We start from the raw sequence: 23,217 nt of genomic DNA on the forward strand, positions 1-23,217 counted from the left end.
CCCTCCACCTTTGTGATCCCTCACATCCATCATGCACTGTGGAGTCACAGTTCTCCCCAGGGGAAGCCCCTTTGCTTCTAGAAAGTCCTTTCTGAACCATGCATGGCATTGTTTTCCTCTCCCCAGTGAGATCATATTGTGGGAGCTCACTTTTGCATGTGGAGTTGGGCTAACCTTTAGCCTCAGGGTCATGGGATGGCAAGGCCATTAAAATCCCTTCCAAGACCTTGGGCCATTGTTGCTGTGTCCACTGAGCTGCAGGTGATACTGTGTGGCCCTGTGGAAAGAATAGGGTCTCTGGGGACAGGCAAACCCATGTTCACATCCTGCCACTCTGTGAGATGATATTAGCCATTCCCTTATTGGACACAGCCAAGGAACGGGCATCAGGATGCTGACCTGGTGAGGCTGCTGGGTGGTTGGGACAGAATGACCAGGGAAGGCAACTTGCACAGCACCTACCCTCTGTCCTGTGGTTTTCAGATCAGGAAGTGCTGGCTGATGTCTGAACCATCATGAACCAGACCAGCTACAGCCCCTGGGATCCACACAAGCTCTGTAGAAGCCTCCCAATGACCTGCTACATGGCCAGTGAGAGCCTCCTGGAGAGACATTTGACAGGGCCAGGGAGCTGGTTCAGCAGATGGAAAAGTAGTGGATCACTGGTGTTGGGGTGGCCAGGTGGTTGCGACCATGTTGTGGTTTAGCAAGCAGCCAGGAGTCCAACAGTTTGCCACTTCTTTGAGTTGGGAAACCCACTATGGGTTTCACCCCAGACTCTTTGTCTGAGATTTCCACCTCCTCCCCTTCTCTCCATCCAGGGCATGGGCTGCAGGCTGGGAAGCCCCATGGGGAGCATGTGTGACCCACCCACTGTCCCCTTCCACCCGGTGGTCTCAGTACTTAAGGACGGTGGAGAGAGGGAGTCTTTCCAGACAAGGGGACTCAATTCCATTTAAAAAGTTCCGTTTGTTCTCCCTTCAAGTGAAAAAAGAGGAGCTGCCATTCTAGCGTTGTTCTTCCTGATTTTTTTTTTTTTTTTTGGTCTTTTGAGAGCCACACCCATAGTATATGAAATTACCAGGCTAGTGGTCAAATAAGGGCTACAGCTGCTGGCCTGCCCCACAGCTGCAGCAATGCATAGTCCAAGTTTCATATGCAACCCACATCACAGATAATGGCAACACTGGATCCTTAACCCACTGAGCAAGGCCAGGGATCAAACTCTCATGTATACTAGTTGTATTCTTAACCTGATGAGCCATGATGGAAACACTGGAGCCAGCATTTCTGTATGTGGAGCTCAGCAAAAAACAGCACCCATATAGCACCTCTGCTCCTGGAGATATTCCCAAAGGAATTGAAGACAGGAATGTGAACAAATATTTGTGCACTCATGTCCATGGCAGTGTATTCATAGCAGCACAGACAAATCAAATGTCTATTGACAGTTGAAAGATAAATGAAATATGGTCTGTTTGTAAAAGGGGATGTTACACTGCCTAAAAAAGGAAAGAAGCATGAGCACACACCTCAGTGTGGATGAACCTTGAATACATCACTCTGAGTGAAAGAAGCCAGATCCCCAAGGACAGATTTTATGTGATTCCATGTGTATGAAATGCCCAGTATAGGCAGACCCAAAAAGAGAAGGTGCATTCATTGTTGTCAGAGACAGGAGGAGAAAGGGATGGGGTGGGACTGCTGGTGAGCACAGGGTTTCCTTTAGGGACTGATGGAAAGTTCTGGAACTGTGGATAGTGGGTGTACAATATCAGGGATGCACTGAATGCCACTGAATGCCGCACTTGAAAGTGGTAACTTTTGTGTTCTGTGTTTTTCCAACTGCATGCCTCCCAGGCCCCACATCAGGCTCAACATTGAGGGTCATGGTCAAGGCCATGGTGGTTATCATCAGCCTAGTGACTGGTAGCAGTCTGACCTTTGTGATTCATGGGTGAAGCAGCAGGAAAAATCTGGCTATGCAGAACATGCAGGTGTGTCTCCCAGATTGGCTGTACGAAAACTGGGGGAATGGCCAGGGCTGGAGTCAGCATCCTCTTGGATGTACTGATCATGTAGCCTGGTGGACAAGGACGGGGGCCTGCATGCATGTGATCCTGTGCATTGGTGTGAGGGTTTGTGAACATGAGGTGTGAATGTGTACAAGTCTGTGCCATTTCTGCATCTCCAGGAAGCAGCTCAGAAGATGCCATGCCTCCCTGGCAGCGCCAGGGAGCTGGATGCTGGACACCCAGTGGAGGGAAGGAGAGGCCTAGGCTGCAGCAGCTGGGCTCTGTGCAGTGTCCCCATCCCCTTCTTGCATGTGGGTGTGGCCTTTCCCAGTAGTGACACGAGGGGACGAGCATTCTCCAGGCTGGCTTCCAAGCCTGGTGTCCCCATCACCTGAGATCTTGGCTCTGCTCTGGCCCTGGTCCTTCTGTCTCCATGGCTGAGCACATGATCCCTACCCTCTCACACCTAGAGAGTGCTCCAGGGTCATGACTCTGGAAGCCTCCAGAAGGAAACAGCTGAGTGTTCATTGTCTTCAAGCTCCTGCATCCCTTGGTCCCTGGCCATTTCCTCTCTTTGCAAATCTGGTGGTGCAGAGTCTGAGCAATCCCCCCAGTAACTCTCTCTCCCACCTTTAAGGACCTTTTTGATTGTACTTATGGCCTCACCCAAAACCTGGGAGAATCTCACTATCATAAAGTCCTCAAATTAATCTCATCTGCAAAGTCCCTTCTGCTCTGTATATGTGTGCATGTGTGTGAGCATGTGCAGGTTCTTTGGGGACCACTCTACCCACCAAGGGAGGTGACTGCAGGTGGGGAGGTGGTCCTGGTGCTGTTGGTTCAGGGTCCATGTGCCTCTCAGGGACCCCCACTCCTCAGCTCCCCGTGCTGCTGGACCTGGCATTCACCTCCCATATGTGCTGCTTCCAGGTGTCTTCTGGTCATTCCCAAAGCTGACTTGACCTTGCCCAGTTCTCATAACCACAGAGTTGGTAGGGCATCAAAAACATAGTAACTTCATTTACAGGATAACTTATAAATTCCTTAACCATTTCCTGAGTCCCCATTACACACCACACATCTGCTCAGATGTTCCACCAGCATTATCTTACCATAATAAGACTGCTAGATTTAGCAAATAACAATTCTCTGAAATGTACTTCTAAAAAAGTTATTCATTATCTGAAATTCAGATTTAACTTGGTGCCCTATATTGTATTTGGCACCTCTGTACAAAACCCTCACAACAACCCACAGCCATTATTAGAACCCCATTTCCAAATGAAAACTCTTAGCCTCAGGGGAGTTAAATAAATCCCCCAAAGCCACACAGAAGGTAAGTGGCTAAGCAGGGACTTTTCTCTGTTCTGCGATCTCCTCTGTTTGGATACTCCTGCTTAGCAATCCACAGCTTCTGCCCCAGGCATCCCCAAGACTCTTGAATCTGCCAAACTCTGGCTCTGGAGCACATGGAGTAAGTGAGTCTTTGGGGCCCCAGGACCAGATGACCAGTTCACAGAATCTGCAGACCCTTAGCTCTATGTCCCACAAACCATGTGCTCTCCCCTCTGCAGCCTCCTCAGCTACCTGACCAGGTATGATTGCTCCAGTGCAGACATCAAACCCATAGGTGGGACCAGCAAGATAAACCTGAGAGCCTTTGTCCAGCTCTGCATGGAGCACATTCAGCTGTCCACCCTGCAGAGGTGTAATGCGCTCATGAGGTCACATCTCTGGCCCTTGAACCACTGGGTACACATCTCCACATGGCCTTGGGCCAAACTTGCCCCATCAGCTGCCTCCTGTAGCTGTCTGCCACCTGATGGAAACAGTCCTGCCCTTCAGCAGGTACTTGGAGCCCTGTTACCAACACCACCTTCTTCCTGCAAGTGCTCCCCATTTCCCCAGTCCTGTCCAAGTGAGGCAGATGCTGCCTCCTTCTCCCCTGGCCACTCTTCTCCTGCCATCACAAGACCAGGAGGTCTGTACTCTCAGTCTCTGTGCTACACAGAGCCTGGTGCTTTCATGGTGTCTATTGACACCCAGGCTCTTTCCACAGATCCTTGAAGCACTGGCCATGGCCATGCTAGAGCCCTTGGGCAATGGATGTGTTTCCCAGACTGATGAATAAGGATGGTGGCTTTGGCACCATGCTTCTTCCTGCAACATCCTGCCTCTGGATTCCTTCATGGGCTCCTTTATTCTGCAAAGAACTGTGCTCCACTGAGGGTTCTTGGACTGGGAGTCCAGGGCTCAGCACCAGTCCATTGCTGGCCTTTGATGTTCCACTCAGGCCTCTCAAGGTTGGGCCTGGGAAGAGGGGGTGATGTGAGAGGAGGGAGAGGGAGGATGAAGAATGAGGCCTCTCACAAGTGGAGAGGCTTGGGGGGTCTTTCTCTATCCTTCCATCCCACAATGGCCTTTTGATCAGGGCTGATGGGCCAGGGACAGTGGTTTGAAGCTTTGGTGGATGCTGGTTAAAGTCACCATGGCCTATCCTGATATCTGTGACAGCTGACCTTCTTGCCTCCAATTTGTTTGGTCAAAAAGATTTACCATAATAACTTGTGATTGCCCAAGGGAGAGGGAAGAGTGGGGAGTTTGAGGTCAGTAGTGGCAAATTATTATATATAGGTTGAAAAACAACAAGGTCTTCCTGTGCAATAGCACAGGGCACTGTATTCAATATCCTGAGATAAACCATAAGGGAAAATAATATGAAAAATATATAACAAGATTACTTGTATATATAACTGGATCACCTTGCTATACAGCAAAAATGAAGACAACATTTTAAATAAACTCAACATAAATAAAAAAAATAATAACTCTTGGGAAAAAAAAAAGATTTACTCACATTTTCTTCCAAGAGTTTTATAGTTTTAGCCCTGACATTGAGGCCTGTGGTCTAATTAATTTTTGTTTATGGTGTGAGGAAGGGATCTGCCTCTAAATATCCAAATATCCCAGCACTAATTGGAGGAGACTGTTCTTTCTCCTGTTGAATTGTCTTGGCGTCCATTTTGAAAAATCAAATAACTGTAAAGGTATGGGTTTATTTCTGGATCCTGTCCCATTGATATGTATGTCTCTCCTTATTTCAGAACCACCCTGCCTTGATCACTGGAGCTCTGGACTTAATTTTGAAATTGAGAAGTGTGAGGCCTCCTACTTCATTATTCTTTTCAAGATAAGTTGGGGTATTGTGGGTCACTTGAGTTCCCATATGGATTTTCAGTTTAGCTATCCAGTTTCTCTCAAAAAAAAAAAAAAAAGAAAAAGAAAAAAAAAAGTCCAGTGTGGATTTTCATAATAATTGCATTGAGTATATCAGTTCGGTGAGATTGGCATCTTAGTAATATTAACTAATTGATTTACAATGTGGAATGTCTTCCCATTTATTCTGGTCTTTAACATCTCCCAACAATATTTTGTACTCTTGGAGTTCCCCTTGTGGCTCAGTGGTAATGAACCTCACTGGTATCCATGAGCATGCAGGTTCGATCCTTGGCCTCACTCAGTGAGTTAAGGATCTGGAGATTCTGTAAATTGTGATGTATGTCACAGACACGACTCAGATCTGGAATTACGTGGCTGTGGCATAGGCCAGCAGCTGCAGCTCCAATTCTACCCCTAGCCTGGGTACATCCATATGCCCTATTTACAGCCCCATTCCACCTCCAAAAACCAAAAAATGAAAAGCAAAAATATATATATATTTTTGTTGTCTTCAGAGTAAGTGCTTATGTGTGGGCTTCATTTGTTGAATTTGCTTCTAACTGTTTTGTTCTTTTGATACTATTGTAAGTGGAGATTTGTTAATTTCACCTTTGGGGGGTTCACTGTCAGTGTATAGAAGCATAGCTATTATTCTATGATGTTTTCTAGCCTCTATGTAATTGCTCTTCCCTCCAGCCTCACAGTCACCTTCTTTCTGTTTTAGATGGGTTGGTTCTTATTCCACCGTCCTGGATGGGAAATCAGGTTATTAATCCAAGATCCTTTCCTTTCTTGATATAGGTTTCCCCACTGTAAATTTATCTCTTTCACAGCATTCTTAGTTTTTAGTTTGTTGCATCTTCATCTTCATTCATCTCAAAAGTATTTTCTAACTTTTCTATGGACTTCTGGGACTCTTTGTTTATCTAGGAGTGTGTGGTGTGATGTCAATGTCCACACACTTATAAATGTCTGAAATGTCTTCCTGTTACTCAGTTTGCCATTAGGTTCCATTATGGTCAGAGCCACCTTTGTCTAACTTCAGTGATATGACATGTACGGTGGTACGGTGGTCTGTTCTGTGGCCTGCACATGGCCCAGCATGTGTTCTGTCCTGGAGACTATTCCTTGTATGCTCGAGAGCCTGCTACTCCATGGTTGGTGGTGTGTCCTAGGGTGTCTGTCTGCATGATTGGTTTACAATGTTGTCTTGTTTCCTTGTGAATTTTTTGATCTAGATCTATGCATTCTCAGAAGTGTAGAACTCAAGTCTCCAAATATGATTGTTGAATTTAACAAATTACAACGTCACTAGAAAATATTCTCTTCATGCAAAAGAAAGTGACAAAGGAGTCCCTGTATCAGGTGCATCCAGTGCTGGGGAATCAGCAGAGCAGGGTAGACAAAGTCACTTTTGATAAAATGCTTACTGTCCCCTGGAGGGACAGACACACAAGAAATAACAAATGGCCACAGTAGCTGTTTACACTGACAACATCAACCTAGGTGACCCTCTGGCAGCAGTGTCCCTTACATAAGGGTCAGGATAGGCCTCCCAATGGTAAAGAAGAAGGCTAGGGTGGGTTATGGGGAGCAGGATGCAGGACTGGTCCCAGGGGTCATTCAGGTCCCTGTTGGAAGGGAGGGTGTTCCTGCTGTATCACCATCTGTCACTCTGATGGTTCTAGGTGTACAGCCTGGGGCATAGAAAAATTTTCCAGGGATCAGAGCAAATACTGACAAATGGATAATGGGTTGGTGTCTCATCTGCTTGAGTGACATTGAACTTGACCAGGGCTGAGGAAGCCCATGGCCTCTGATGTAGCCAGATGTCCATGAGCTTGCTCTGTCTTCTCACTGTTCTCCTATTTTAAGCAAAGTTGGCTCACTGGGTAGGGCGCTGTGCTCAACACAGTCTTTGTGTTGTTTTCTGAGGGCAGCTATAACAATACACTGTGGTGGGGGTTGGGGCAGGGATTACAACCACAGGGCTGCATCCTCTCCCAGGTTGGGGCTGGAATCAAGGTGACAGCAAGATCTGTGCTGCCCTGAATCCTCCTGGGAAGGGTCCCTCCTGCTCCTCCAGGGTCTGGGGCTCCAGGACCTCCCAGGTGCCATATTTGCCTCTGCAGTCACATGGCCTTTGCTACATGCCTGAGTCCCTCCTCTCTGTTACATATAAGGTCACCTGTAACTGGTTTTAGGGAGTGCTCCAGTCCAGGGTTGTCTCACCTCAAGACCCTTCACTTAGTCACATCATCAAAGGCCCTTTTCCCAGACGCATTCACCCTTTGTAGATTCTGGACTGAGGACATAGACATTTCTTCTGTGACGGCCTCCATCCCTCCTCCTCCCCCAGACCCAGCTTCTGGGTCTTTTTCATTTTCCTGGATACTGCAGTCTTTGCAGGCTGTCAGTGCTGAACCTGCTCCCAGCCATTTTGGAATGGCTCCCTTCCCCTGGACCTCACTGGGTCCTATTCTATAAGGAGTTTTATGGCATCCCCCAGCTCCGAATGGCTGTCACTATCCTTCATCTGCAGGAGGACATGGGGATGACATACTCAGAGCACTCAGGCTAAGGGAGGCTCTGGAAGATCACCAAGACTGTGTCCTACAGCATGTTCTGCAATCTCCTGGTCATGTGGAAGGACATCTGTGTCCCTAGCAGGTAAGCCAGGTGTGATACCCATGGGGAATTGGTGGGTAAGAGCACCTTGTGGCAGTGTATTTTAATCAGAGGAGCAGGTGGCCACAGTTTGACCTTCAAAGGTGCGATGCTGTCTCTCAAATGAACTCAGGCACAGGTCCAAACCTTGGCAGCCAGGGCCTCGCTCTACCCTGGCAAGTCCATCTGTGTGGGGCTTGGCTGCCTCATGACAAGCAAGCCCATCCTCTCTTTGGAGGCAGTGGTCATAATATCCCTGTTTTTTCTGCCATTTGTCAGGCTCATGAGTGCTGAAGCCCACAGAAGTTCCTGGAAGCCTCATAAAATGTAGGACACTTACAGGCAGTGGAGTTAGGAACCCACATTCTCATGGCTCAGACCCCACCCCACCACTGGCAGTGCCCTCTGTCCACTCCTGCCTTCAGGGAAGTTCAAATGCAGGTAGCAGCAGCAGGGGTCAGATGTGGCAAGGGGCGGGGTTGTTAGCCAGCACTGCCCACCGTGAGGCTGGTAGAACACCAGCCTGGGGTCTTTTCAGCTTTGAGTTAAATAAGAACTAGAGAAACAACCCCCAGGCTGGAAAGGCAGCTACATGCCTGTCAGTTGCTTTGTTCCCACATCCCACACTTGTAATCATGTAGCAAGTAGGTGCCTTATGCCCATGTTAGCAGCCCTGCTAACAGTGCTCCAAGCATTGCTTATCAGCTTGTTAGGCAGGAACTCAGTCTGCTTGGGGAAGAGGAGTGCTGGGCCTGCTTGCATGGGAAAACCTTAAGACCCAGAAGTCTGTATTGTATAAAAGTCACCCAGGACAAAGACCTGGTGCTCAGATTCTGGAGGCGACTCCTCTGGGCCCACACCAGTGCTGAATAAACCTTGCTATCCTACATCTCCAAGTGCCATTTTTCTTTTTACACTGCTATGGTTTCTGAAAAATGAGAACATCTGGCTCTGTCTGTCCTTTGATTCCTAGGTAGCTGACAAAGTGAAGCAGTTTTTCTTGAAGTATTCCTTGAACAGACACAAAATGACCATGGTGACCCCCAAGTACCACACAGAGAGCTGCAGAAGGGTTGATCTGTGGCTGTTTCTGTACAACACCTGCCAGCCTTGGTAGATCCACTGCATACTCAGGTAAACCAAGCTAACGTGGTTTTTACCCCTGTTATATCTGTTGAGGTAACACCAGCTCATTTCCAGTGAGGATTAAATGGCTTTTTGATAGATGTACAAGGCGGCATTTTTTACCATCCTTCTTTCTGGGAAGGATACATTAGATTTCAAGTCAGACATTGGCACATGTTGTTTTTAGCTGTTCCGTGTCTCCTGGTGCAGAGAATGCTACAATTTGTGGCTCTCCATCACTGTATTTGTGTGATAATAATCACTGTCATTTACAGACTCATGGGGTAATCTGCTGGCTTCACGTTTGCCAAACCATCTGTTTTTCCTTCTCCCCCTAATTAATTAATAATAGAATAAAGGAAGGAAGAATGGAATCAATTTAAAAGACAAGCCCAGGAGTTTCCTGGTGGTTCCATGGGTTAAGGATCTGGCTTTGTCACTGTCATGGCTCAGGTCACTGCCATGGCACATGTCCCATCCCTGGCCTGGGAATTTCTATATCCCGTAGTCACAGCCAAAAAATAAAATAAAATAAAAAGATAAAAGGCAAGTCTAGGTCCTTCACTTTCCATGTTAGAGAACAAGTGAGAGGCCACCTCCCCCAAGGGCAGGCAATAATCTGATAGGAGGAATATGTCCACTTAGGGATCCATGAAATTGATCAGTCAGGAAAAGAATAAGTATTTAGCCAAAGAATCTGGGGGAGGGGAGGGTTGGTGGTGACAAGGAGATGATGTGAAAAGTGAGATAGAAGCCAGGTAACACTGTGCATCCTTGACAGAGGCCCTCATGCAGGTGTTTTGTCCCCTGGGAAGGTCAAAGGATTTTATTTTATTACTCAAATGAATTTATCACATCTGTAGTTGTATAATGATCATAACAATCTGATTTCACAGGATTTCCATCCCACAACCCAAGCACATCCCCCCACCCCCCAAACTGTCTTTTCCGGAGACCATAAGTTTTTCAATGTCTGTGAGTCAGCATCTGTTCTGCAAAGAAGTTCAGTTTGTCCTTTTTCCAGATTCCACATGTCAGTGAAAGCATTTGGTGTTTGTGTGTAATTATATGGATGACTTCACTTAGGATGATAATTTCTAGGTCCATCCATGATGCTAAAAATGCTGGTATTTCATTCCTTTTAATGGCTTGAGTAATATTCCATTGTGTATATGTACCACTTCTTCTTGATCCACTCCTATGTCAATGGACATTTAGTTAGTTTCCATGTCTTGTCTATTGAAAAGAGTGTTGCAATGAACATTGGAGTACATGTGTCTTTGAGAGTCATGTTTTTTTCTGGATAGTTGCCCAGGAGTGGGATTGCTGGATCAAATGGTAGTTCTACATTTAGTTTTCTGAGGAATCTCCATACTGTTTTCCACAGTGGTTGCACCAACTTACAATCCCACCAACAGTGTAATAGGGTTCTTTTTCTCCACACCCTCTCTAGCACTTATTGTTTGTACACTTTTTGATGACGGCCATTCTGGCTAGTGTAAGGTGGTACCTCAGAGATGTTTTGATTTGCATCTCTCTAATAACGAGTGATATTGAATATCTTTTCATGTGTTTCTTGGCCATTTGTATGTCTACTTTGGAGAGCTGTCTGTTTAGACCTTCTGCTCATTTTGTGATAGGCTTGTATGTTTTTTTGATAAAGAGATACAGAAGTTGTTTATAACTTTTGGAGATTAATCCCTTGTCAGTCGATTCATTTGCAAATATTTTCTCCCATTCTGTGGGGTGTCTTTTCATTCTGTTTAGGGTTTCCTTTGCTGTGCAGAAACTTTAAAGTTTTCTTAGATCCCATTTGTTTATTTTGTTGTTATTGTCAATACTCTAGAGGTGGATCTGAGAAGATGTTGCTGTCATTTATGCCAGAGAGTGTTGGGCCTATGATTTCCTCTAAGAGTTTTATAGTTTCTGGTCTTATATCTAGGTCTTTAATCCATTTGGAGTTTATTTTTGGTTCTGGTGTTAGGGAGTGTTCTAGTTTCATTCTTCTCCATGTGGCTGTCCAGTTTTCCCAGCACCACATGTTGAACAAGATGTCCTTTCTCCATTGTATAGTCTTGCCTCCTTTGTCCTAGATTAGTAGGCTCTAGGGGCATGGGTTTACTTCTGGGCTTTCTATCCTATTCCACTGATCTATATTACTGTCGTTGTGCCAGTACCATACAGATTTGATGATTACTGCTTTGTAGTATAGTCTGAGGTGAGGGAGCCTGATTCCTCCAGCTCCATTTTTCTTTTTCAGGATGTCTTTGGCTACTCTGGGTCTTTTGTGTTTCCAAACAAACTTTCAAATATTTTGTTTGAGTTCTGTGAAAAATGTCCTTGGTAATTTGATAGGGATTGCATTGAATCTCTAGATTGCCTTAGGTAGTATAGTCATTTTGATAATATTAACTCTTTCAATCCGCGAGCATGGTATGTCTTTCCATCTGTTTGTGTCCTCTTTAATTTCTTTCATCACTGTCTTATAGTTTTCAGAGTACCGATCTTTTGTCTCTTTAGGTAGGATTACTCCTAGGTATTTTATACTTTTGGATGTGATGGTAAATGGGGTTGCTTCCCTAATTTCCTTTTCTGCTCTTTCATTGTTATTGTATAAAAATGCCATTGATTTCTGTTTTGATTTTGTATCCTGCGACTTTGCCAAATTCATGGATGAGCCCTAACAGTTTTCTAGTAGAATCTTTACGATTCTCTAGGTATAGTATCATGTCATGTGCAAATAGTGGCAGTTTGAGTTCTTCCTTTCCCATTTGAATTCCTTGTATTTCTTTTACTTCTCTGATTTCCATGGCTAGGACTTCCAGAACTATGTTGAAGAGTAGTGGTGAGAGTGAACATCCTTGTCTTGTTCCTGATCTCAGCGGGAATTCTTTCAGCTTTTCACCATTTAGAATGATATTAGTGGTGGGTTTGTCGTATATGACCTTTATCATGTTGAAGTAGGTTCCCTCTATGCCCACTTTCTGAAGGGTTTTTATCAGAAATGGGTGTTGGGTTTGTCAAAGGCTTTTTCCACATATATTGAGAGGATCATATGGTTTTTATTCTTCAGCTGGTTAATGTGGTGTATCACACTGATGGATTTGCAGATGATGAAGAACCCTTGCATCCCTGGTATAAATCACACTTGATCATGATGTACAATCATTTTAATGCATTTTTGGATGTGGTTTGCTAGTATTTTATTGAGGATTTTTGCACTGATTTCATCAGTGAAATTGGCCTGTGGTTTTCTGTTTTTGTGGAATCTTTGTTTGGTTTTGGTATCAGAGTGATGGTGGCCTCATAGAATGAGTTTGGGTGTATCCCTTCCTCTGAAAATTTTTGAAATAGTTTCAGAAGGATAGGTGTTAGATCTTCTCTAAATATTTGATAGAATTTGCCTATGAAGCCATCTGGTACTGGACTTCTGTTTGTTGGAAGTTTTTTAATCACCGTTTCAAATTCAGTTCTTGTGATTGGTCCATTCATCTTTTCTATTTCATCTTGGTTTAGTCTTGGAAGATTGTACTTTACTAAGAATTTGTCCATTTCTTCTGGGTTTTCTATTTTTTGGGCATATAATTGCATATAGTAATATCTTATGATCCTTCGTATTTCTGTGATGTAAGTTTCTATTTCTCCTTTTTAATTTCATCCTCTCTCTTTTTAGCTTGATAAGTCTAGCTAGGGGATTATCAATTTTGTTGTTCTTTTCAAAGAACCAGCTTTTCGTTTCATTGATCTTTTCTATGGTTTTCTGCATTTCTATTTCATTGATTTCTGCTCTGATCTTTATGATTTCTTTCCTTCTACTAACTTTAGGTCTTGTCTGTTCTTCTCTCTTGAGCTGCTTTAGATGTAAAAGGTAGCTTGTTTACTTGAGCTTTTTCTTGTTTCCTGAGGTGGGCTTTTATTGCTATAAACTTTCCTCTTAGAACAGCTTTTACTGCATCCCATAGGTTTTGGATTTTCGTATCTTCATTGTCATTTGCTCCCAGGTATTTTTTAACTTCCTCTGATTTTTTCAGTGATCCATTGGTCATTTAGTAGCGTGTTGTTGAGTCTCCACATGTTTATGTTTTTTTGCAGTTTTTTTCTTGTTGTTGATTTCCAGTCGTATAGTGTTGTGGTCAGAAAAAATGCTTGATTATGATTTCAGTTTTCTTAAAGTTACTGAGGTTGGATTTGTAGCCCAGGATATGATCAATCTAAGAGAATGTTCCATGTGCACTTGAGAAGAATGTGTATTCTGTTGCTTTTGAATGGAATGTCCTATAAATATCTACCAAGTCCATCTGGTTTAATGCTTCATTCAGGGCCTGTGCGTCCTCATTGATTTTCTGTCTGGTTGATCTGTCCATTGCTGTAAGTGGGGTGTTAATGTCCCCCACTATGATGTGTTATTGTTGATTTCTCCTTTTAAGGTTGCTAGCAGTTGCCTTATATATTTTGGTGAACCTGTGTTGGGTGCATAGATATTTAAAATTGTTATAACATCTTCTTGGATTGATCCTTTGATCATTATGTAATGTCCTGCTTTGTCCCTTAAAATATTCTTCATTTTAAAGTCTTTTTTTCTGATATGAGTATTGCTACTCCAGCTTTTTTTTGATCCCCGTTTGCATGAAATATTTTCTTCCATCCTCTCACTTTCAATTTGTATGTGTCCCTAGAAGTGATGTGGGTCTCTTGAAGACAGCGTATACATGTGTCTTGTTTTTGTATCCATTCATCCAGTCTATGTCTTTTGGTTGGGGCATTTAGTCCATTCACATTTAAAGTAATTATGGATATGTATGTTCTTATTGCCATTTTATTAATTACTTTGGATTTGTTTTTGCTGCTTTTTTTTTTCTTTCCTTCTTCTCTTGTTCTTTTCTGCCTAGAGAAGTTCCTTTAGTATTTGTTGTAAGGCTGTTTTAGTGTTGTAAGGCTGGTTTAGTGTTGCTGAATTCTCTCAGCTTGATTCTTGGACCTGGGGAACCTCAAGGTGCTGAGTGAGGCCTTGGTGGGAAATTGCTGGCCTGATTCAAGAACAAACATAACAGCTTGGGGTCCACATCAGTATCCTCTTGACATTGCTAACAAGAAGGGGGAGAGGATGAGTGAAGGAACATCAGGTTTCAGGGACAGCTGGCTGTGAAGGTTCATCCCATGCAGTCTCCACCTGCTCCAGGTCATCCTCCTGTGGGTGGAGAGAGGACCCTGCCCCAAAGAAAAGTCAAATTTCAGGTCAACGGTTCAGTGCTGCTCCCGGCCAATGGGATGGGCTCCACTGTGGATGGAATGGCAGGGACCCCAGAGTTCTGGCTGTTGCCTAGCACCCACTCTGTTTCATGTGCCCAGGCAGTTGGAGGCCTTCTTGTTTACTTACCTGCTCTGATGCTCACTCACCTGCCCCCCCTGCTCTGACCCAACTGATACCCACACCCAGCGGGTTGATTTGTTATCATTTTGAGAGGAGAGGCCCACAACTAATATCAGGAATCATAAAGGTGAACATGAGTGGCACCCTTGATCCCTACCAACACCTCTAGGACATAGAGGCCTGGACTACTCATGTCTAGGGCTGAGGTGACAGGGACCTCCAGCACCAACCACTGAGCATGCAGCCCACTCAGGGCTCTGTGGGGTATGGGCTGCTGTGAGAGATGCCTAAGTCCCTATGAGGAGCCTGATTTGAGAGCTGGCCAGAAAAGGAAGAGGGGATGCAAGTGGAGGGAACAGATGGAGGAGGAAGAGGATGGAGAGAAAGGAAGGTCTAGCAAGAGGAGAGATGAATATAGGGGGGGAAAGTGGATATAGGATGATTGAGGGAGGAGAAGTGAATTAGAATGAGTTAAAAAGACAGGAGTGAGTGCAAGAAGAGTAAAGATGAAGCAGGTAGAGCAGGAAGATGGAGGAGGAGATGGAGGAAGCATAGACGGAGGAGGTAGAGAACTAAGCAGGACAAGATGGATGGATGGAAGTGGTGGAAGGAGAGATAGATGAGGAGTGGAGGGGAAACACGGGGTCCAGGCCAGCCCAGAGTAGGTAGTATTGGGATCTAGGTGGGGTCACTTACGTGGTGTACCTGAGTGACCCCCAGGTTTGATGCTTGGACCCTAAAAACCTCAGGGAGCTCTGTGAGGCCTGAGGGGGGGATCTGTGACATGATTCAAGTCCCTTGGCAAGGGAGTAGTGTCCACATCAGCATTGTCCTAGAAGCCCTAATATGGAGGGGAAAGGAGGAGTGAAGGAAGGTAATGACTGGGGGACCAAGTGTTTCTGAGGGTCCCTGTGCCTGGGTCCATTGCTTGCCAGGCTACAGTTGGCCCAGCCACCTTCTGCTGAGAGCTGACATCCCTGTCCCTGGATAGGATGAACACTTTGTTTATGGATTCAGTGCTAACCTTGATCTCTGACCTCAGTGCTATTTGGGGTGGAATGGCAACAACCTCCAAATTCCACTCTCTGCATGGCACCCTCTCTGCTTTGTGTCCCCAGGAAGTTGGAGGCCCTTGTGGTCTCCGACCTGCTTTGATGCCCACCTGCCCTCCATGTTATTACCCATGGACCTCAACCTGGATGCATTTATACAGTGGAGACCAACTCAAACAATGAGAGTTCAGACAGGTAAGCAAAACCTGCACTGCATACTGACTCTTGGGGACAGAGGCAAATGGGTGGGTGACTTAGTCCTCCCTGGTCTTAGCCAAGATGATACCAAACTCAGCCCTGACCATGAGCCAGGTGCATGCAGCCTCTTGTGTCTCCAAGGGGTGAAGGCTGCTGCCAACCTTTCCAGATTCAATGTGAGGGGCCAAAGGTCAGAACTCAGAAAACTGAGTACAGGTGTGGGGCACAGCAGGAAGAAGATTAGACAGAGAGGTTTCAGGAGGAGACAAAGGAGGTAGATGAAGTGGAGGAAAGGTAGAGGGGAAGGGGTGGAAGGAACAAAGGATTGGGAGGAAAAGCATAGCAGTAGGAGGAGAAAGGAGCAGGAGGAGATGGATGGATGGAGGAGGAGCAGGGGATCCAGGCCAGAACAGAGCCAGCTCTGTGGGTTCCAGGAAGGATCCCTGAAACGGCTATGCCCAAAGCAACCCCTGGTTTGATGCTTGGACTTGGGGAATCTCAGGGAGCTGGGTGAGGATGAGGTGGGGAATCACTAGACTGATTCCAGTCCAACTGCAAGGGCTTAGTGTCCACATCAGTATCCACCTGGCACTGCTGACAAGCAGCCAGAGAGGAGGAGTTAAAGAAGGTCAGGGTTGGAGGACCAGCTGGCCATGAGAATCCTGGTGCCGACATCTAGCTAAGCTGGTTCCACCCACTCCTGGTCACAATCCCCTGGGTGGAGAGAGGACCTCACACTAAAGGAAAGTCATTTTATAGGTCAAGAGTTGACTTCTGCTCCTGGCCAATGGGATGGCCCATTTCCACTGTGGGTGGAATGGCAGTGACCCCCAGAGTTCTGCCCACTGCACTGCACCCACTCTGCTTCATGTCCCCAGGCTATTGGAGTCCCTTATAGTCACTGACCTGTTCTGACACTAACTCGCCTGCTCACTCTGCTCTGCCCTACCTGATCCCCACACCCACCTGGTTACCTTTTCAACATTTTGAGAGGATAGGCCCAAGTCCAACAGTGAGAATCAGAAAGGTGAACTTGAACTGCACCCTCACACTCTATCAACACCTCAAGGATAGAGGCCACTGGTGGGTGCCTGAACCATTCAGGTCTGGGGCTGAGGTGGCAAGGACTTCCAGCACCAACCACTGAGCATGCAGCACCCATCAGGGCCAGAATGCCCAAGTCCCTTTGAGGCGCCTGAGGTGAGAGCTCAGAGCCCTGGTCAAGAAAAGGGAAAAGGGGAGGAGGAGTAAGGGGAGCAAATGCAGGAGCCAGTGGAGAGGATGGGGATGAAGGAAGGTATAGTGGGACCAGAGTTGGATGGAGGAAGGAGGAAGTAGAGGTGAGTGGAGAGGAGTATAAAAAACAGGAGGGTGAGGAAGTAAAAGAAAGTTGGTTGGAGAGGGAGTGAGAGGGGAATGGCAGGAGAAAGGATGCAGAGGAGAAATGGGGAGATGGAGGTGGATGGAAGAGAATGAAGGTGAGATGGAGAAGGGAGAGAAAGAGAAGCAGGGTGTCCAGGGAAGCCCAGAGCCTGCTGTATTGAGGTACAAATGGTATTGCTTAAAAGCTGTATCTGAGTGAGCATCTGGTTTGATGCTCTGACCCAGGGAACCTCAGGGAGTTGGGTGAGGCCTGGGTGGGAAATCTCTTGCCTGATTCAAGCCCAATGATGAAAACATAGGGTCCACATTACTACCCAGAAATCTCTAAGATGGACAAGTGAAGAAAGGTCGAGGTTGAGGGTATCAAATGTTCCTGAGGGTCCATGTCCATATGTCCATTGCCTGCCAGGCTACAGCTGCCCCAGTCACCTCCTCCTGACAGCCTTGTCCCTGTAATGGATGACAACCTCCCTGGTTATATGCTTGATGTTGACCCTGATCTCTGACATCAAATCTACTGTGGGTGGAATGACTGAACTCACAATTCTGCATTCTGCTTTCCACCCACTCTGCTTCATGTCCCCAGGCAATTGGAGGCCCTTGTGGTCACTGAACTTCTCTGAACCTTGCTCATCTTCTGGCCCTGAAGGAACCCACCTGATCTCCACACCCACCTGGTTACCTTGTTACCATCTTGAGAGGAGAGGACCACATGCAACAGGGAGTGTCAGAAAGGTGGAATTGAGCTGCACCCTCACCCCCTACCAATATCTCAAGGACAGAGGACTGTGGTGGGTGCATGGAGCAGATGGGTCTGAGGTTGAGGTAACAAGGACCTCTAGCACCAACCCATGAGCATAAAGCACTTTCTGGGTTCCATGAACTATGGGCTACTGCCATAGGTGCCTGAATCACTGCAAGGAGCCCAAGGTTAGAGCTCAGACCCTTGGCCACAAAAGGAAGAGGGGGAGAAGGAGGGACAGGAGAGGTTGCATGAGGTGCAGGAGGGGAGAAGGTGCAGGAGGAGGAAGAAGATGGGAAGGAAGGAAGATATATCAAGAGGAAAGATGAATTCAGAAGAAAAGGTGGATGCAGCAGGATGGAGGGAGGAGGTGAATGAGGTGGAGAAATAGGGACAAGAGTGAGAGGAAGAGGATAAAACATGAATGGATGTGAGGGGAAGGATGCAAGGAAGATGGATCTTGAAGAGCATGAAGAGCAGGAGGAGGAAGGGGAGGGGAGGAAAGAACTGAGCAGGAGGAGATGGATGGATGGAAGCAGTTGAAGAACATATGGAGGAGGAGGGGAAGAAAGGGGTCCAGGCCATCCCAGTACAGGTGGTCTTGGGTTCTGGGTGGGGTTTCTTAAAGGATGTACCTGAGTGAGCTCCTGATTTGATTCTTGGACCTGGTGAATTCCAGCAGTGTGGTGAGGCCTGAGTGGAAAATTGTTGGCCTGAGTCAAGTCAAACTGCAAGGGATTAGGGTCCACATTAGTACTTTCCCGGGAACCCTAAATTGGAGGGGAGAGGAGGAGTGAATGAAGGCCAGAGTTGGGATCCAAGTGTTAGTGAAGATCAATTTGCACTGGTCCATCACCTGCCAGGTGACACCTGCTCCTATCAACTTCTCCTGCCATGTTACAGCCCTGTCCCTGGACAGGATAACTTCCATGGTTATTTACTCAATACTAACCCTGACATCTGGCCTTTGTCTATTGTGGGAGGGATGGAAGTGACCCTAGAGATCCACCTGCCATCAAGCATCCTCTCTTCTTTGCATCCCCAGGCAGTTGGATGCCCTCGTGGTCACTGACCTGCTCTAACAGTCACATGGCCTCTTTGGTCTGACACACCTATCTGATCTCTGGTCCATTTATACATCAGAGAACCAGCTCCAACAGTGATAGGTCAGAAAGGTGAGCCAGACGAGGACCCACACTGCACAATGACCCTTGGGGACAGAGGCAACTGGACGGGTGGCTCCATCCTCCATGTTCTCTGCAAAGGTGATGCTGAACTCAGCCCTGATAATGAGTCCGGTGCATGCAGCCCCCTCATTGCTCAAAGGGGTGTGGGTTGCCCATGGTTACTGAGTCCACATGAGGACCCACATATCAGAATTCAGACAGCTGGTTTGCTGATGGCAGGGTCACAAGTGCAAGAACAGTAGGGAGGGGAGAGGATGCAGGGGGAGGAGGAGAAGAAGGAGGAGACACAGGAGGGGGAGGAAGAAGAGGAATGGTGAAAGGAATTTGAGGGGAAGAAGGAAGGAAAAAGGAGCAGGAAAAGAAGTGGAGGATGGGTTGGAAGTAGAGGACAAAGCAGGACTAGATGGATGGATGGATGGAGGGGGAGCAAGGGGTCCATGCCAGCCCAGAGCCAGCTTTATTGGAATCCAGAGGAGGTCCCTGCAATGCTTGTACCCTATTGAGACTCTGGGTTGATGCTCAGACCCAAGGACCTCTGGAAGCTGGGGGGGTGGGACAAGGTGGGAAATAGCTGGCCTGATTCAAGTCCAATGGAAAGGTCTTAGGATCCACATCAGTATCTTTCTGGCACTGCTATCCAGCAGGGGAGAGGAGGAGCAGAAGAAGGCTTGGAGGACAATCTGGTCTCAAGTTTCCAGCCCAGCGAATCTCCACCTACCCCTGCTGATGCTCCCCTGTGTGGAGAGAGGACCCTCCCAGAAAAGAAAATCATATTCAGGTCAAGGAGTCAGTGATGCTCCTGGCCAGTGGGATAGGCACCATAGTGGTTGGAATGGAAGAGATCCTAGAGTTGTATCTGCTGCTATGAACATTCTGCTTCATGTTCCCAGGCAGTTGGAGGCCCTCATGGTCACTGACCTGCTCTGATGCTCACTTGCCTGCCTGCCCTTCTCTGACCCGCCTGATCCCCACACCCACCTGGTTACCTTGTTACCATCTTGAGAGGAGAGGCCTACATCCAACAGCGAGTGTCAGAAAGGTGAGCAACAGCTGTGCCCTCACCCCCTACTGACACTTCAAGTACAGAGGCCCATGGTGGGTGCCTGGACCACTCTGGTATGAGGTTGAGGTGACAAGGACATTCAGCACAAACCACCATTTTCACAGCCCCCTTAGGACTCCATGGAATGTGGGCTTCTGACAGAGGTGCCTCAGTCCCTGTCAGGAGCCTGAGGTCAGTGCTCAGAATCCTGGACCAGAAGAGGCAGAGGGGAGTAGGAGGGTTGGGAGAAGTTGGAGAAGGAGGGGAGAGGAGGCAAGCACAGGAGGAGAAGGATGGGGAGGAAGGAAGTTCAAGCCAGATGAGAGATGGATGTAGAAGGAAAGGTGGATGCAGGAGGATGGAGAAAGCAGGTGAGTGATGAGGAGCATTAAAGACAGGACTGTGAGGAAGAAAAGAAAATTTTGATGGATGGGTAGGGGGATGATGGATGAGATATAGATGGAGGAGGGGGAGTGGGAGGACCAAGCATGAAGAGATGGAGGATTGGGAGGTGGATGGAAGAGAATTAAGGTAAGCTGGAGAAGGGGCTGAAGTAGAGTTTCAGGTCCAGGCCATCCAACAGCCTGATCTACTGGGGTCCAGGTGGTGTCACTTAAAAGTGTACCCATGTGAGCCACTGGTATTATGCTCAGACCCAGAGAAATCTGAGAGCTGCTCTTACCTGGGTGGTCCATCTCTGGTCTGAGTCATGTCAAACCTGGGAGCTTAGGGTCCACATCATTATCTTCCCTGAATTCCTGAGAGGGATGGAGAGAGGAAGAGTGAGGAAGGTGAGGGTTGGGGGAGCAAGCCTTCCTGAGTTTCCATGTGCCTGGGTACATCCCCTGACAGGTTACAGCTTCCTGTGTCATCTTCTCCTTCCATCTTGCCCTGCAGGATTACAGCCCTGCCCCTGGAGATGATGAGTCTTTATTTATGGGCTCAGCATGAACTGTGACCTCTGCCCTCAGCCCTATTGTTGTTGGAGTAACAGTGACCCAAGAGTTCTGTCTGCTGCCTGGCACTCTCTTTTTTCTTGTCCCCAGGCAGTTGCCGGCCCTGTGGTCTCTTACCTGCTCTGACACTTGCCCATTTCTCCACCTGTCCTGCCCCATCCCTGGGTGCATTTCCACCAAAGAGGCACAGCTCCAGCAGCAAGAGACCACAAAGGTAAGTGTGACCTGCACTCTCACCACATACTGACCCTAGGGGACAGAGGTCACTTGTGCGAGCCTGGACCACTCTGTTCTGTAGCCAATGTGACACGGACCTACAGAACCAACCACTGAAAATGCAGCCCACTCAGGGATCCGTGGTGTGTGGGATGCTTCCAGAGGTGCCTGAATATCTGTGAGGAGCCTGAGGTCTAAGCTCAGACACCTGGCCCAGAAAAGGAAGGTGGGGAGGAGTAGTGAGGAGAGAGGATGCAGGAGAGGTGGATGTGCAAGGAAGCTGGATCATGTGGAGAGATGGATGTAGGAGGTAGAAGGGTAAAAGCCTGGTTGAGGAGCAGTGGTTGGGGAGAAGGAACATGGAGGAATATTGTGGAGGTGGATGGAGGAGACATGGGCCCTGGGGAATGGGCAGAATGCAGCATTGAGACCATTGTGTATGAGTGTGGATGTTGGAGGAATGTGGAAAAGTGGTGGTGGGAGGCAGACATTAAGGAGACAGAGGAGGAGAAAGTCGAGAGGGGTGAATGGAGGGACGAGGAGCAACATGGGGCAATTGTGAAGGAGGAGGTCTGAGCTTAGGCAACTCTCCAGGGCCCACTTGTTCCTCAAAGCCCCTTCTTTGGTCTGTATCCTAGAGGTTTCACATCCATCCTGCCTGAGATCAGATACCCCAGCTAGGTGAGCACATGTGGTCTGTGAGCTGGGGTGGGGACATAGAGCCTTACCCAGTACAGCATCTTGTTCCCCATCATTCCATGTGTCATCTGACCCACAGAACCCAGCTGTGTTCCCCATTGGTTAGACCCTCTTTTTTGTTGTCCCAGAACACATATGTCCCACCACATCAACAGGAAAAATGAAACACTTCCTCCTGTGACTTGTTCGCAAGTGAGAACCTAGGGATGGTCTCATAACACGGTGGCCACCTGTGGTCAAATATGTCATCCTTTCCCAAATCCCGCCCCCCTCCTGATAGGCTAGCACTCTACTATGATTCACCAGCCAGAATCAGCTGAGAGTTAAGAAGAATGGAGCAGAAGGGAGCCTGCTGTCCTAGAGACCTCTGGTCCCCACATCATAATCTGCCTTCCCAGTGGGCACATCTGAGGTAGGGGCATGGTTAGGGAAGAGTGTAGTGGGCAGGAGCAAAGGGCTGTTCTTGGGTGGGTGAGCACCTTACATTATTTAAACCTGTGCAACTTCCACTCCCAACTTCAGAGCCTCTTGGGGCCCAGAAGGTAGGGAATAGGGCTCAGAGCTGTTTTCTTAAAATTCACACATCAAATGCAATTGCTAAATCATACAACTGAGAGGTTTTTAGTGCATTAGCAGAGACATGCCAGTATCACCACTATTTCCACCTTCCACAACCTCATCAAGAAAATCTCTTGTCAGATACTCCCACTCAGCCCTCCCACACCCCTGAAGACCACTGAGCTCTTCCTGTCTCTCTGGGGGGTGGCTCTGCTGGATCAGGCACTTCTTTGGAAAATCACAACAGGCAGTCTATGCCTGCTTTCTTTCCTGAGCATCATCTCTGTCGATGTTGCAGCATGTGACAGTGTTTCACTCCCTCTCTGGTTGAATGATGTTCCACCACATCCTAGTCATCAGGCCACCTGTCCAAGGAAACTTAGATGGGGCCCACCTTTTTGTTCTTGAGTGTATCTCTGCTATGAACATACGTGTTTAGATGTCTGCATCCCTGTCTTCCTCTGTCTTGGGTTTATATCTGGGAGTGAAACTGTTGGGTCATGTGGTGGCTCTTCATTTAACTTTTGGAGAAAGGTCTTGTTTTCCATAGACTTTTCACCACTTTACAATCCTGTCAGCCACATAGTAAGTTTCCAGCTTCTCACATCCTCATGTAATCAGTAACATTCACTCCAGGGGGAGAAGTTCAGCCCTCTGGTAGCTTTGATTTGCATACCCCTGATGCTAACATTGAGCAATGTTTCCTGTGCCCCCTGGGTTTGTTCTCTAAATTTGGGTTGACTTTGGAGAAATGTCTATCCAGGCCCTCTGCCCATTCTCTACTTGG

At 47.2% G+C, this 23,217-nt stretch overlaps 1 pseudogene; it reads left to right on the forward strand.

The window, feature by feature from the left end:
* Window positions 1-515: 515 nt before the first annotated feature.
* On the forward strand, window positions 516-9,018 carry LOC110258758 (annotated as a pseudogene).
* The last annotated feature ends 14,199 nt before the right edge of the window (window positions 9,019-23,217 follow it).

Source organism: Sus scrofa, unplaced genomic scaffold, assembly GCF_000003025.6.
Source record: "Sus scrofa isolate TJ Tabasco breed Duroc unplaced genomic scaffold, Sscrofa11.1 Contig42, whole genome shotgun sequence".
In the NCBI taxonomy this organism is placed as follows: Eukaryota; Metazoa; Chordata; class Mammalia; order Artiodactyla; family Suidae; genus Sus; species Sus scrofa.